This window comes from Rattus norvegicus, chromosome Y (assembly GCF_036323735.1).
Source record: "Rattus norvegicus strain BN/NHsdMcwi chromosome Y, GRCr8, whole genome shotgun sequence".
NCBI classification, from domain to species: Eukaryota; Metazoa; Chordata; class Mammalia; order Rodentia; family Muridae; genus Rattus; species Rattus norvegicus.
In genome coordinates, this window is record NC_086040.1 from 386,321 (window position 1) to 393,310 (window position 6,990).

Consider the following 6,990-nt stretch of genomic DNA (forward strand, 5'->3'; position numbering starts at 1 on the left):
AACTACCTAAACCATAAAGAGAATATTCAAAATCAGACATCAAGGAAATGCATGGAGGCATACCTTAAAACCTGTAGTTCACATAACTGCAAAATCTAAAGGAAATAAATAATTTTCCTGCTATGTAGCACAAACCAAAGTTAAATTAAGACCAAAAAAAAAAAAAGCAAATTAAATGAACATATAACCACTAGAGAAATAGAAGCCATCATACGTTTCCCAAAAAACAAATGCCCAGGGTCTGACACTTTTTTTTTTCTTTTTTCTTTTTCTCGGAGCTGGGGACTGAACCCAGGGCCTTGCGCTTGCTAGGCAAGCGCTCTACCACAGCTAAATCCCCAACCCCAGGGTCTGATACTTTTAGCACAGAATTCTACCAGACTTCCTCTACCAGAGAGGAGCTGTGTGAGTGAAAGGAAAGTGCATGTGATGTGTGTGAGATATGTGTGAGGTGTGTATGATGAGTGTGTGTGAGAGTGAAAGAGGAATTAAGACATCTGTGTATGTGTGTGTGAGTTTGAGAAAAGAAAAGTACAGAGGAGAAAAGAAGAGCACACAAGAAAGTGCAGAGTGTGCAGCCTCAAGCTGCAGGTGTGTGTGTGTGTGTTTGTGTGTGTGTGTGTGTGTGTGTGTGTGTGTGTGTGTGTGTATGAGAGAGAGAGACAGACAGACAGACAGACACACAGAGACAGAGAGACAGAGAGGGAGAGAGAGAGATGGAGGAGGAGAAGGAGAATGGAAGGAAGAAGAGGAAGAGGAGGGAGGGAGGAGGAGGAAGATGATGAAGACAACGAAGAAGAAGAAATTGAAGAAACTTTAAGCATTGAAAAATTGCCTGTCGGTTTGTACTCCAAAGTAGTCTTTTATACTTTTTCCCCTGCTTCCAGTTGAGAACTGTCATTCAGAATTGAGGCTGGACCCTGACAATAGTCAGAGATGGCCAGCTGCACTTGGCTCTGGACGGTTGCTAAATGCTCTGAGCACAATTCTGTGTGCCTGCCTGCCAGCCTATCTCCATCATAGTCAAGGACGCCAGCCCTCTGGTACTGTGAGCTCCCAGTGAATCAATCTTAGCTTCTTGAGGTACCTTGTTCATGGGGTACTTCATGACAATACAAGGATAAGAAAGACACTGGAATTTAGTGTGGCTTCAGATGTCACATGCGTACTTGTAACTATTGCAATAGTCTTCTGCATGACTTCAGAACCTCTGTGAGTTCATATGTGCAGCTGCCCTGCTGTATGAGAAGGAATACCATTGACCTGTAGCCATCCACATCCTCTGGCTCTCATATTCTGTCTTTTCCACCCCTACCATTCCACAATGGATCTCTGATCCTTGGAAGGCAGAGTGCAGTCTAGAAGTTTTCCACTGGCTTTGCTGCAACTGGTGAGTCTGACAAAAGCCACCTAATGGGTTAAGAGACTTGAGAGATGGCTTCGTGGTTAAGAGTGATTCGTGTTCTGACACAGGAGTTTGGCATACAAATGCCTGTAGGAATTCCAGCTACAGGGGACCCAACACTCTCTGCTGGCTTATGCTGGCACCTAAGACATATGCCCCAACCATGCACAGCCAGGCAATTAAGCACTTGACTAAAGGTTTTTAAAAAGTCCTGCTACTCTAAAAGAACACAGTCTTTGTTGTGATACTGTCTGCCTCTCTGCCTTCTTAGTAGTCTTCTAAATAAAACTTTTTCTTTCTCCAACAACTGCCCTGGCTGTTTGCCCTTTCTAGCTGACAAGGAGTAAATGAACTTAGGTTTGTGATTATAACACTGGCAGCAGGTGACAACAGTCCCCAAAGTATATCATGAACTTGCATAGAGAAGCAAAACACACAAAGTCAAAAAGCAAACAAGCTATAAAACACCAAACCAACGGACGCAAAGAGCTATTCTCCAGGTTTTTCAACTGCAATGGCTGAGCCCAAAAATGATTTTTTCTTTTGAATGTCAAGGGTCATCTGATATCCTTTGTTTAGACAGGCTGACCCCCTGCCATTGTGACAGGGGACAAATGAATGATTTTAGAAAAGCAAATGTGTGCTGCATAACCATATAACAAAAGCTAGTTATGGATTTTGAGCACCTCACTACACTTTCACCACAGAACTGGCATCCACACCAATGTTTATCACGCCCTTGTGAGGCAGAGGAGGGGAGGAAGGCTAAGACTAGCCTGGAATTCATAGCAAGACCCTGCCTCCAATTCAAACAAACAGGCCCTTGATAAGTAGTGTGAAATCACATGGTTTTATATTCTTTTTATAAAGTGAAGAGCTTGCACAGCGTACATAGTTGGTGTCCAAGTTTAAGTACCTCTTGGGGGTTAACGTCCATGGTCATCTATTGCTTCAGTGTCACACTTGGAATCCAAACCTAGTTTTCCCTTCTGTTCAGGCCAAATAGTAGTTATCAAGTTTTAATTCACTGGCTCCCTGAAGACTCCTGGAGGTATGGGTACACAGAGAGGCAAGGAATGGTTCTTTCAGTAAACTAGATGTAGCCCAAGGTAAGGTAAGTAGCGTCTGGACCTGTCACATTCCAATCTCTGCACAGGAAACACAGCTTCTTTTCTAACATTGACCCCACAATCGCCTAAAACTCATACTGATTGTGGCCAGTATGAGTCACACAGTGAGTCTGAGGCCAGCCTACAGTGCATAGTGAGAACTTGCCTCACTGGTGCTCATAGGCCTCACTGGGTTTACAGGAGATGCTAGGCCTCCTCTTCTCTCTCTTAGCTGGTGTCTGGTACATGTTGGACTCAGCACTCTGTTACACATTTTACAGGGGAATATCAGGAAAGGGGGAAGCAACCTCTAGCCCAAGATTGTTTATTGGATGAGGCATGTGTACTTGGCCAATGAGATGTGAAGTTTGGTTCCAACATACAGACAGAGAGAGGGGGCAGACATTTCTCCCCATGGGAGGACTGTAAAACCCACTCTCTTGCCCCTAAACCAATGTTCCAGAGACGTTTTTGCCCCTGGTCTCCATGACAGTGTGTACACATTCCCTTTCTGCAGAACTCGGTGCTGAGAATGACTTTTTCTTTCATCAGTCTCTGAATTTGTTACTGTTTTATTCCCAACAGAGATTAAGTGCACATGGGAGAGAGCACAACATTGTTACCCTGTGTACTTTTGTATTTTGATGGCTTAATGGGGAGAAGAACTGGACAGATGGGACTCAGAGATACATTTAAGGGTGCTTGTTGTACCATCCTGAGTGTAAGAAAAGTAAGGCAGAGAGGCAGAATGACTCCATCTCAACAGGCTGAGACTGTTTTGTTGCAATAGTGAGTGGCGTCAACCTTTTCCTGGGATGAACGTTGAGTGCACTTAGTGGCGTGAAGGAAAATATTTTTATACATAAACACATACTTGGGTAGCTACCAGGAACTTCCAGCTTGTGTGTACTCTGTGTGTGTGTGTGTGTGTGTGTGTGTGTGTGTGTGTGTGTGTGTGTGTGTGTGTGCGTGTGTGTGTGTGTGTGTGTGTGTGATTTGAGTGGAATCTGTGTAGTTTGCTTTTGAGGCCCAGACATATTGTTTCTGCAGGTGGACAGAAATGAGCAGGCAGGATGGACCTAAGTCACTCTTTTTGACTGAGGGTTGTTGACCCTTACATCTTGACTTGATTCCTCATGACCTGAGGCTATTATCATTATCCAACATAACCCAATTCTGGAAGGGTAAAAAGAAGATGGGAGAGGGGCCATAGTTTCATGTGAGTGGGAAGGCCGGGTGGCAAGTGGGGATGGGACATCATCCATCTAGAGGAGTCAAGGAGATGGTTATGTTCTGAATGGTGGAAGGAGCATGCTGAGACCCTTCCAGGTAGGATAGGCAGGGACTGTGAGGTTTGGACCATAAAGGACTCTGTGACCCTCTGAGCAGTGCAAGCTTGTAGTCTACATTGGAGAAACTTGGTGAGACAGCAGAAAGACCGGAAACAAAGAGTGAAGTTAGCACAAATCATAATGTTAGTACCTGACTAGGAAGCAAAACCATCACTTGGCAGTCAGGTAAATGCTGTCTGCCCCTTTTCTGTTTTTAATTCTGTTCAGTGATGGCTTAGCTTTCTCTGGTACTTGGCCAGATCGGTCACAGAAAGCCAGCATCCTTCCTCTAGCAAGGCAGAGACACCTTCCTTTTCGGCAATCATTACATCTAATGCATTGCATTTTGGGAGGAACACTGCAGCCAGGCAATCTATTTGGTTCAGTAGGGTGACTATACTTTGCTGTACCAAAGTCAGGTCTTCCTTTGGCTGTCTTGTACCGCTTGGAGCTCAATTGCTCTTACGTGGGTGCCTCTTAATGCCTCGTGCTGGTGAGATCCACTGGGAGAGCTGCTTACATGGAGGGTTTCTTTGGGTATGAGGTGAATTTCAGTAGGGTGAAGACCATGTAAAAGTGTGAAAATGCAGATGATAATGAGGAAAGGAGTGATCCAGGGAAAGAGACAGACTGAGAGAGAATTCATGGCCCATGCATAAAAGGAGGCTTCTGGTTGTATTTTTGTCTGTCCTTGTGTGTTTCAACCACCTTTCAAACCAGTTAGGGTTTGTTGGTGCATGAGCAGCATTGTTGGATGAAGAGGGTACCGATCCTCTCTTTAGCAGTAGTCAGATCTAGTCTTGGGGTAGATATTGCAGCAGCCATGGTTCTGAAGGGCTAGAAACTTCTCTAAGGTTTTTGAGAACTGGTGAAGCAGAGACATTAAAAGGATATAGTTCACCTGTTTTAGCTCTGAGACCTGAAAACAGTGCTCAGTGTGGCCAAAAGAGTGAAGAGGTGGATCCAGGCGTCAGAGGTTGCCAGAATTGCCTTTAGGAGTTTAGCATGCAGATTCCTTTTTGAGCTGGCAAAAGGGACTGTGTAGAAAGGGCAGCAGCTGTTGCACCCTAAAATAGTGTCTGCTGAAACATTGAAAGAATGGTCCAATGTGAGCAATGCCTTGGGGACTGTGAGAGATGATACCGGAAAAGGGCAGAGGACCTTATTTTTCCCCCTCATGTCCACTTTGTCCCCTAGATTGTTGTTGGATGTGATTTTGTGCCTCCTGTGACAAACATTTTCATTCAATTCATAAGGCATGTTTTATTCTTGTTGGATGTCAGTCCACAGCTATAGGTTCCAATCTGGTCGGTGTACTTGAATCTAGACTTGGCCTTCTGCTTTGCTTTCATGCTTTCCCAGATATAATCTACAGTACATGCCAGGCAGTTGTGTTTAACTTTGGTCTGTCCAGACCGAGATCTGGGAAATTGCTGCTCTTGTTAATATTTTGTATGTTCTTACTGGTGTTTATTTACATGCTTTTCTCAGTTCAAACAACTGTCCTTGGGTCATTGCTTTCTTTGTCACATCCGTGTACAAAAGTACCTTCATGTATACAAGTACACCGAAACTAAAGTAAGGGTGGGTACACTATTACAGCATAGTCAATCACATTCTTTCAGGTCCTAGGTTGTCAGGTCCAACAAGAAGAATAGCAGGAGACAACGGTGACAGGGTCCATCCAAGGGGTCACGATAAAACTCAACAGATGGCAAAGATCCAGGACAAAAGTCAGGAGGTAATAACTGTACAACTTTGTAGGGAACATTGAGAGACAGTCCAAAATAACTTTTGTTTAGTAACCTCAAATGCCATTGTACAACTGGCTGGAGGATGTACCAGAGTTTTGTAGGAAAAAACAACTGTAATAGCAGTGTGCTACATCAGGACTCCCAGATAAAGAAAGACCACCTGGAAGCGTTTTTTTAAAAAAACTCCATGGAATTCGGCATCTAATCGGCAATTTACAAGACAAATAGAACCCCATTCTGAGTTATGTTTACAAAATTGTCTAGCTAAGTTTCCAAAGGCACCACTTCAGTACACAGAATCATTGCCCTAAACTATGAGTTTGATGGCAGAGAACTTGGCAGCCCCCTTTAGTCATGGATCATTTGTGGTTAGTGTGTGGACCATGAAATTAGCTCCTGTTAAAATGAAGACTTGAAAGGCATAGCAGAGGGCATGGTCAATTGAACTAGCACGCAGGTCCCATACCAGTCCAGTGATAGGCTTACTTTCCAGGTTCCACTGTTTATAGCATCCTCACATGTCAGTGTAGGAGACAGTGAGGCCAGAGTAGTTGATTTTTCACTCTCTGTTCTTTGGGAAATAAAGGAAGCTTGTGAGACTGGAAGATCCTCCATGAGGCAGGAGCTGGCCAGGTCTACAACAGTCAGAGCTGGTCAGGCCTGAACAGACAAAGACAGCACCATCAGCCTTTTGACATCCTATTTTCCTATGCATATTTCTCCTGCAACAAAGCTAGCCTGGGGCTTACTCTTGTCTTCCATACAATGGACCTACTTATAGGCCTACGGAAATCCTGCTATGCAAGTGTATTATAAATGAAACCTATTTTACCCAAGCATTTATTTTTTCATAAAAATAGTTTTGTTTTTGCTTCTAGTATTCCAATTTTGAATATTATTTTACATTAAAGAGAGTAAGTTTACTTGCTTCGAGATACTTGATTCGGACTTAACTTTGACAACATATACAGATGGGAGATGTAGTTTGTCCATCCTGCCAAGCTAGTCTCGGTAAAAGAAATAGATCTGCATTAGCTTGACTACAATCACAGTTCTGAGTACATGAAAGAACGTGATCGTTTATAAGGAGACTGACCATTAATTTGTATGGCTTAAATGTCTTTAAGAGCTTACAATTACTAATGTTCAGGACACTAGATTTTTATAATTTTATCATAATGAGTCGTAGAAATTATCATTTTGAATTGAAGCTCTTTTACAATGAAAATAAACTTTGGACTATCGATTACAGTATAGAGAGAGAGTAGGAACCCCATTTCTTTCTATGAATCCTTCTACAAACCACCAAGGCTTTTTATGTGACTCAGGGACTCTAAATAGATAAAGCTTAACAAAGTTAACAAAGATATAAGGGATTAGACATACATCTT

General features: G+C 43.1%; 1 pseudogene; it reads left to right on the plus strand.

Moving 5' to 3' along the window:
• The window catches only part of LOC134484494 (H/ACA ribonucleoprotein complex subunit DKC1-like), a 6,578-nt pseudogene extending 5,515 nt beyond the window's left edge, over nt 1–1,063 (plus strand).
• Nucleotides 1,064–6,990: the final 5,927 nt, after the last annotated feature.